Source organism: Budorcas taxicolor, chromosome 21, assembly GCF_023091745.1.
Source record: "Budorcas taxicolor isolate Tak-1 chromosome 21, Takin1.1, whole genome shotgun sequence".
Classification (NCBI taxonomy): domain Eukaryota; kingdom Metazoa; phylum Chordata; class Mammalia; order Artiodactyla; family Bovidae; genus Budorcas; species Budorcas taxicolor.
Window position 1 is genome coordinate 72,362,527 of NC_068930.1, and position 9,959 is coordinate 72,372,485.

Here is a 9,959-nt window from a genome sequence, read left to right on the forward strand (position 1 = left end):
GGTCAGTATGGAAGGGGTGAGGAAACAACGGGGGAACCTCACTGACCTGGAGCCAAGGGGCCGGGGGAGTCCTCGTCTCAGCCGCTCGGCTCACGGCTGCCCCATGCAGGGCCAGAGGGGCACCCTGCCTCGCTGCCCTTTGCAGGCGTGCGTTTTTCACAGATGGAAGGCCCGCGAGCCCCAGCGTTGACGTCAGTCTGAACTGAGGTTCCGACAGCGTGAGCACCCTGTCACGTCCTGGGGACCCTCTCTCGACCTTCAAGCTATATCACTGTCCCCACGGTGATGCTCACGGCGCCCCGCCATCTCAGAAGTTACACTCTCATTGACTGGGGGCACCTCGAGCGCCCGCACAAAGCCAGCACCTTGATGGGCACACGAGCGTGTGTTCTGACTGCCCCCTGGCCGGCTGGCCCCCACCCCCACGCCGCAGGCCTCCCCATCCCCTGTGACGCAGCAGCAGGAAACCGGTCCAACTTGGGCCTCTGAGTGCTCACGCGAGGGGAGGAGTCCCCTGTCCCTGCAAGGCTGACGGAGCGCCCCACACCCCACATCCTCCTGAGGCCTGCCATGAGGGTGGACACGCCCTCCTCTCAGGACTCAGAGAGGCTGGCCTCATGCCCGGGCCCCGGGTCCTTTCTGTCCAGTCCTGAGCCCTCCAGGCTGCCCTTTGTCCATGGACAGGGGCCGGGCCGGCCACAGCTCAGAGCGCCCTGGCGAGGCAAAGCCAGCATCTGGTGCCCAGTTTGCCCTGCTGGCCCTGCCCTGGAGCCTGCAGCCTCCCTGCTGGGCGAGTCCCTGGTGGCCAGCACCTGCTCCCCCGGTCACTGGGCTCAGCAGGGAGCAGGGACGCGCTGGGGTGCAGAGCCGGCATTCAGAGAGGCGAGGCTGAGCCTGCCCCGGGGTGGGCCGAGGGGTGGGTGCCATCTGCCCCCGGAAGGCCAGCTGCCCAGGGGCCGCGGCTCTCTCCCAGCTTCTCCCCACCCCTCAGCGGACATCAGTGTGCAGGTGAGATGGCCCGGTCACGTTCATTTAGGGGAACAGCTGAGTCCTGGTGTGCTGACCCCTGGTTTGGGCCCGTGGTCCGCAGACTTGTGCGGCATTCCCAACCCCCCCTACAATCGGTGTGCGGACTGTCAGGGCCCCTTCCCGGGATTTCTGAGCCAGGCATCTGGGAAGCTTGCATTCCCGGGGTCCAGGAGAGGCTCTAGGCCTGGACTGCACTGGGAGAATGCTCTGGAAGATGCACATGAGCGCGGAGAGGGCGGGAGCAGGTCAGCCGGGTGGTGGAGGCCCTGAGGGGGCACGCAGGGCTTTCAGGTCCCACCGCACCCTCCCTGAGCTGACATGCTGGGTGAGTGGGCGGGCATGTAAGGGGTGAGCTCCTGTGAGTGAAGGGTGAGCGGGGTGCTTGTGTTGTGGGGTGTGTCTGGGGAGAGCCGTGTGGGCATCTGATGAGTCACCGTGGGGCAAGACAGACAGATAAGTGTGTGGCAAGGCTGGGAAGGGTGAAGGGATGGGTGTCTGGTGGGATGGACAGGCCATGCAGCCAGAAAAAAAGGAAAGACCCTAAAGGAAACCAGTCCTGAATGTTTACCGGAAGGACTGCGGCTGAAGCTGAAACTCCAGCACTTTGGCACCCTGATGCGAAGAACTGACTCACTGGAGAAGACCCTGATGCTGAGAAAGACTGAAGGCGGGGGGAGAAGGGGACGACAGAGGATGAGATGGCTGGATGGCATCACTGACTCGGTGGACATGGGTTTGAGCAAGCTCCGGGAGTTGGTGACGGACAGGGAGGCCTGGCATGCTGCAGTCCCTGGGGTCGCACAGAGTCGGACACGCCGGAGCGACTGGACTGAGCTGAGGATGGGTCCTCATGCAGTCTGTGTGTTTTTTAATGTGATTTGTTCACCTGGGGCTGTGCGTGGTCTTCACTGCTGCTCGGGCTGGTTTCGGAGCACAGGCGTCTCATCGCAGTGGCGGCTCTTCTCGCAGAGCGCTGGTCTAGGCACGTGGGCTCCGGCAGCTGGCGCTCCCGGTCTCCGGAGCACAGGCCCAGTAGTCACAGTGCTTGCACCCAGTTGCTCTGTGGCAGGTGGGATCCTCCCAAATCAGGATCAAACCCACGTTTCCTGCCTCGACTGGTGGATTCTTGATCAGCGAGCCACCAGGGAAACCCCTGACTGGCGTTTCTTTAAGAAGAGAAAATATATTCACACAGAAGGGAAAAAAGAGATACATGTGCACAGACACCCTCCTTAAGTGCACCACCGTCCCTCCCATTTCCCCTACGCCGGGGAGAGGGTCATTCAGAGCCGAGATTTGATTCTTACATGTATCATAAGATGAATTCTGTTAGAAGAGGAATCAGGTATAAAAACCCAACACTCAGTATCATGACATCATATCACAATACCAGTGCCCCCGCGGGAAGCTGTTAGAGCGCATTTAGGGCCACTTGCTTCTATACAATGGATTTTCTCATCATGAAGACTTCTGAACCAGACAAGCTAATGGTGTGATTACTGTCATTCAAAGCTTGCTGAGTAAATTTTGTTAAAGCCCCCGTGGTTAATCGACCTTGAATATTCAGTGGAAGGACTGATGTTGAATCTGAAGCTCCAGTACTTTGGCCACCTGATATGAAAAGCTGACTCATTGGAAAAGACCGTGATGCTGGGAAAGACTGAAGGTGGGAGGAGACGGGGAAGACAGAGGATGAGATGGTTGGATGGCATCACCGACTCAACGGACATGAATCTGAGCCAGCTCTGGGAGATAGTGAAGGACAAGGAACCCTAGCGTGCTGCAGTTCATGGAGTCACAAAGAGTCAGACACGACTGAGCGAATGAGCAAAATTCCAAGTGAAGGAACAAAAACTGCCACCAAATGGTCATACCATGGGAAACTGATTAACCCCAGTGTGCTCACATTAAAGACAGATTGGCAGGGACTGACTGATTCCAAAACTACCCATAGATGACCCTGAACCCGAGGGAGAAATACATTTGGTTCCTAAGCAAAAGCGTGAACAATAATCAAAATAACCGGTACACAAGCCTGGTTGAGCGTCTTGGGTCAGCTCTCTACTTCAGATGTTGCTGTCTTCTCGTCCTGGTCTGGTGGCGCTGGTCCTGGTTAGTTGAAGTGGGGTGTCAGAAACAGGAGTTGCAGTTCATTCAAGAGAAGAAGACTGATAGATTCCTTTCCAGCCTGTTGCCTTTATCTGATGCCTTTTCCAGTAAGATCACCTCCTGATTGCAGGTCATAGGGCTTCTAGTCTTCATCCAAAGATAGATTACTGTGGATGCTTCACGTATTTTTATTTATTTACTTGGCGGCACTGGATCTCAGCTGCAGCTCGCGGGATCTTTACTCGCAGCACGGGGCTCTTGGTCATGGCATGAAGGATCTAATTCCTTGATCAGGGATCAAACGTGGGCCCCCTGCACTGGGCGTGTGGAGTCTTAGCCACTGGACCACCAGGAAAGTCCCCTGATGGGCAAATTTAAGAACAGCATCTAGAACCTAATTTCTTTCCTCAGTAGGACACACGACCAGTCCAATGAACAAAAATATCTTCAGCTTTTCTGTAGTAAGAAGATAAGAGTAGGTAAGCTTAGACTTACTTAGCAATGAATGTTCCAGTACCTTGTTTAGAAATTATACTCAACGAATTCCCACCATTTATCTTCATTTAGCAGTTTCCAGTTACCAACAGTCTGGAGGAACTATTTTTGATGGTCCCTATTATGTTATTTTTCTTGCTGTCAAATTTTGCAACAGGAATAAAATCTTAATTGATTTTTAGGTGTAATAAAAGTATTATACTCAATGTTGATGACCCTAAAGATATGCCTGTATTAATTATACCAACAAGCTTAAACTTGGTTTCATTCATTAAAAATTAATCCTGGATAATTGCCACGGTTGAATGGCATCACCGGCTCAGTGCACAGGAGTTTGAGCAAACTCCGGAGATGGTGAGGGACAGGGAAGCCTGGTGTGCAGCTGTCCATGGGGTCGCAGAGAGTCGGACACAGCTCAGTGGCCGAACAGCAGCACGTGCGATCGTGAAGTTCTTTTGAGCTTGTTTTATATTTCTGACCACTTACAGAGCGGCTCGATTCCCCGGGAGGCACTTAAATACAGCGCTCTTCCAGGTTGGGTCCGGCAGTACCGCGCACCGGCAGCACGCACGCGCACCGGCAGCACGCACGCGCACCGGCAGCACGCACGCGCACCGGCAGCACGCACGCGCACCGGCAGCACGCACGCGCACCGGCAGCACGCACGCGCACCGGCAGCACGCACGCGCACCGGCAGCACGCACGCGCACCGGCAGCACGCACGCGCACCGGCAGCACGCACGCGCACCGGCAGCACGCACGCGCACCGGCAGCACGCACGCGCACAGACCCCACAGTCCCGGTTCCAGCGGCAGCCACGAGCACGCGCAACAGTACAAAACCCAGCCAGCACGACAGTACGGGGGATACAGCCGATATTTGATAACGACTGTCAGTTAGAAAATAATCGGTTGATCTAAGAAAGAAATGGAAACTTTTCTTCAAGCCAAATTTAAGGATTATAACTCAGGAAAAGCATTTCAGGCAGCTCTGAGAACTGTTCCTCCCGGTTAGAAGCCAAGGCACGTTACAGAAACTGTTTGGGACAGAAGTTGTTGTTCAGTCGCTCAGTCGTTGTTGTCTGAGTCTTTGCGATCCATCCCATGGACACCAGGCACGCCAGGCTTCCCTGTCCTTCACAGACTGCAACACTCCAGGCTTCCCGGTCCTTCACCTGAAGGCTGTACATCAAATGACCTATTATTGACACAGTTTACATTATCCAATCTAGGCATCATCCTGATGGGTGGTGTGAGCCCCTCCTTACAAGATCAAGAAGGAATGTTGTCATTTAAGAAGCTGTCTTGTTGATGCAATATCATGGTGATCCAAGGCTATGCCCCGGCCAGTAACGCTGAAGAAGCTGAATTTGAACAGGTCTCTGAAGACCTACAAGACCTTTTAGAACTAACACCCCAAGAAGATGTCCTTTTCATTATAGGGGACTGGAATGCAAAAGTAGGAAGTCAAGAAACCCCTGGGGTAACAGGCAAATTTGGCCTTGGAGTACAGAATGAAGCAGGCAAGGGCTAATAGAGTTTTGCCAAGAGAACCCACTGGTCATAGCAAACACCCTCTTCCAACAACACAAGAGAGACTACACATGGACATCACCAGATGGTAAATACAGAAACCAGACTGATTATATTCTTTGCAGCTGAAGATGGAGAAGCTCTATACAGTCAACAAAAACAAGACTGGGAGCTGACTGTGGCTCAGATCATGAACTCCTTGTTGCAAAATTCAGACTTAAATTGAAGAAAGTAGGGAAAACCACTAGACCATTCAGGTATGACCTAAATCAAATCCCTTATGATTATACAGTGGAAGTGAGAAATCAATTTAAGGGACTAGATCTGATAGATAGAGTGCCTGATGAACTATGGATGGAGGTTCGTGACACTGTACAGGAGACAGGGATTAAGACCATCCCCAAGAAGAAGAAATGCACAAAGGCAAAATGGCTGTCTGAGGAGGACTTACAAATAGCTGTGAAAAGAAGAGAAGTGAAAAGCAAAGGAGAAAAGGGAAGATATACCCGTTTGAATACAGAGTTCCAAAGAATAGCAAGAAGTAAGAAAGCCTTCCTCAGTGATCAATGTAAAGAAATAAAGGAAAACAACAGAATGGGAAAGACTAGAGACTTCTTCCAGAAAATTAGAGATACCAAGGGAACATTTCATGCAAAGATGGGCTCGATAAAGGACAGAAATGGTATGGACCTAACAGAAGCAGAAGATATTAAGAAGAAGTGGCAAGAATACATAGAAGAACTGTACAAAAAAGATCTTCATGACCCAGATAACCACTATGGTGTGATCACTCATCTAGAGCCAGACATCCTGGAATATGAAGTCAAGTGGGCCTTAGAAAGCATCACTATGAACAAAGCTAGTGGAGGTGATGGAATTCCAGTGGAGCTATTTCAAATCCTGAAAGATGATGCTGTGAAAGGGCTGCACTCAAAATGCCAGCACATTTGGAACACTCAGCAGTGGCCACAGGACTGGAAAAGGTCCGTTTTCATTCCAATCCCAAAGAAAGGCAATGCCAAAGAATGCTCAAACTACCACACAATTGCACTCATCTCACATGCTAGTAAAGTAATGCTCAAAATTCTCCAGGCCAGGCTTCAGCAATACGTGAACCGTGAACTTCCAGATGTTCAAGCTGGTTTTAGAAAAGGCAGAGGAACCAGAGATCAAATTGCCAACATCTGCTGGATCATGGAAAAAGCAAGAGAGTTCCAGAAAAACATCTAGTTCTGCTTTATGGACTATGCCAAAGCCTTTGACTGTGTGGATCACAATAAACTGTGGAAAATTCTGAAACAGATGGGAATACCAGGCCACCTGACCTGCCTCTTGAGAAACCTATATGCAGGTCAGGAAGCAACAGTTAGAACTGGACATGGAACAACAGACTGGTTCGAAATAGGAAAAGGAGTACGTCAAGGCTGTATGTTGTCACCCTGCTTATATAACTCATATGCAGAGTACATCATGAGAAACGCTGGCCTGGAAGAAGCACAAGCTGGAATCAAGATTGCGGAGAGAAATATCAATAACCTCAGATATGCAGATGACACCACCCTTATGGCAGAAAGTGAAGAGGAACTAAAAGCCTCTTGATGAAAGTGAAAGAGGAGAGTGAAAAAGTTGGCTTAAAGCTCAACATTCAGAAAACGAAGATCATGGCATCTGGTCCCATCACTTCATGGCACATAGGTGGGGAAACAGTGGCTGACTTTTCTTGGGGGGGGGGGGGCTCCAAAATCACTGCAGATGGTGATTGCAGCCATGAAATTAAAAAACGCTAACTCCTTGGAAGGAAAGTTATGACCAACCTAGACAGCATATTAAAAAGCAGAGACATTACTTTGCTAATGTTATGCCCAAGTCACGAAATCTCCCAATGACCACCAGGGAGCCAATATCCGATGCAAAAGCAAGAGAGTTTTTATTACCAAGCTCGAGCTGGGGCTCCCACCAACACCAACGCAGCGGCTATAGGGAGGGAGCCCCGAGTTTTGGGTTACACTGCTTTTATAGGGAATATTCAGGTAAAAGGGTAAAAAGTGGGTGTTCAGGCTTAAGGACAACTGATTGGTTACTTTAGGGGGTGTTCAGGCTGAAGGGTAACTGATTGGTTACTTTCTTCTATAGTGTTTGTGTGTGGATTCTTGATTGGTTTTTACTTTTAAGGTTAATCACAAGTTCCTGAACGTAAAGTCAGGAGGTTTAACCTAAGGGCCGATTGGCTCGTGAACAGTGGGGCAAGGTTAGGTAATATCCAAAGTCTAAATCTGTTTGCCCGGAACCTTTACAAGATGGAGTAGCTTAGGCTCTTCACCAACAAAGGTCCATCTAGTCAAGGCTGTAGTTTTTCCAGTGGTCATGTATGGATGTGTGAGTTGGACTATAAAGAAAGCTGAGCACCGAAGAATTGATGCTTTTGAACTGTGGTGTTGGAGAAGACTCTTGAGAGTCCCTTGGACTGCAAGGAGATCCAACCAGTCCATCCTAAAGGAGATCAGTCCTGGGTGTTCATTGGAAGGACTGATGCTAAAGCTGACACTCCAATACTCTGGCCACCTGATGCGAAGAGCTGACTCATTTGAAAAGACCCTGATGCTGGGAAAGGTGAGGGCAGGAGAAGGGGACAACCCAGGATGAGATGGTTGGATGGCATCACCAACTCAATGGACAAGAGTTTGGGTGGACTCCGGGAGTTGGTGATGGACAGGAAGGCCTGGCATGCTGCAGTCCATGGGGTCGCAAAGAGTCGGACACGACTGAGGGATTGAACTGAACTTGTTGATGCTGGGAGGACACTGGTCTTTATGGCTGAGTAGGTATTCCTGCTATGGCAGAAGTCTTGATGCCCAGCAGGGCCCTGTGGGGCTCCCAGGGACAGAGGCCTTTTTCTCCCCCATTTCTTGTGGGCGAGACTCCAGCCTCCTTGACCTTCCCTTTGTTCCAAACAGCAGGTTCTAATAGTTGCTAATCAGGGAAGGAGCCACCTGAGGCAAGATTAAAGGGCCAGAGAGGCTCATTCAGATTAGGAGACTCACCAGCTGAGACCCCGCGCACACCTTGTCAGCAACCCCACCCTTCTGAAACTTTGCCGAAGGAAGAATGCAAGACTGTTACTGCCTTGACCCTTATCGCACACCCCTTTGTTGTTGCTGTTAAATGCTCTGACTCTGTCCTGTTAGACTCTTCGCAACCCTTTGGACTGCAGCCTTCCAGGCTCCCCTGGCCTTCTCTGTCTCCATGGGTTTGCTCACACTCATGTTCATAGAGTCGGTGATGCCATCCAGCCATCTCATCCTCTGTCGTCCCCTTTTCCTCCTGCCCCCAGTCCCTCCCAGCATCAGGGTCTTTTCCAATGAGTCGTTCTTTGCATCAGGTGGCCAAAGTATTGGAGTTTCAGCTTCAGCATCAGTCAGTCCTTCCAATGAATATTCAGAGTTGATTGCCTTTAGGATAGACTGGTTTGATCTCCTTGCTGTCCAAGGGACTCTGAAGAGTCTTCTCCAGCACCACAATTTGAAAACATCAATTCTTCAGCACTTGGCCTTCTTTATGGTCCAACTCACATCCATACACGACTACCAGAAAGACCATAGTTTTGACTGACTATAGGGACCTTTGTCAGCAAAGTGATGGCTCTGCTTTTTAATATGCTGTCTAGGTTTGTCATAGCCTTTCTTCCAAGGGGCAGGCATCTTTTAATTTCCTGGCTACAGTCACTGTATGCAGCGACTTTGTTGTTTTTGTTCAGCTGGTCAATCGTGCCCGACTCTCTGCGATCTCATGGGCTGCAGCATTCTAGGGTTCCCTGTCCTTCACCGTCTCCCGGAGCTTGTTCAAACTCATGTCCATTGCGTCAGTGATGCCATCCAACCATCTCATCCTCTGTTGCCCCCTTCTCCTCTTGCCTTCAATCTTTCTTGTTATGCACCGAGCCCGTATCTCCGAACCGACCGAGAGAGCGAACAAGTCCACCACAGTAATGCAAAGTCAAGAAGGGAATTTTTTTATTTCTAGCACGCTAGGGCTCAAGCCTCATCCGACGCAGCGGAATCAGACGAGAGCCCCGAACAAAGCAATATGGCAGTTTATACACAGTCAGCTCTTTGTCTCAGTTACAGGGTACTTGGCGATACCTGATTGGACAGGCAGAATGAGCTCATGCAACGCCTTCCTTATGCTATCGCATGTAGAAATTTTTCCTTATTTGGTTAAGGAATGTTCTTCAAGAAAACAGGAAACATGACTCAGGTACCCGGCGCTGTTCTGCACCTCATTGAGCCGACCAGCCTGCCTAACATTTCTCAGCATCAGGGTCTTTTCCAATGAGTTTGCTGTTCACAAACTCATTGGCCATGTCTGATGGCCAACGTATTGGAAGTTCATTTTGGAGTTCAAGAAAATAAAATCTGTCACTGCTTCCACTTTTTCCCCTTCTATTTGCCATGAAGTGATGTCCTAGGATAGGATGCCATGTTTTCTTAATGTTGAGTTTTAAGACGGCTTTTTCACTCTCCTCTTTTACCCTCATCAAGAGGCTCTTTAGTTCCCCTTCAATTTTTGCCATAAGGGTGGTGTATGCATAAGATGGAGAAGGCGATGGCACCCACTCCAGTCCTCTCGCCTGGGAAAATCCCATGGACGGAGGAACCTGTGGGCTGCAGTCCATGGGGTCGCGAAGAGTTGGACACGACTGAGCGACTTCCCTTTCACTTTTCACTTTCATGCATTAGAGAAGGAAATGGCAACCCACTCCAGTGTTCTTGCCTGGAGAGTCCCAGGGATGGTGGA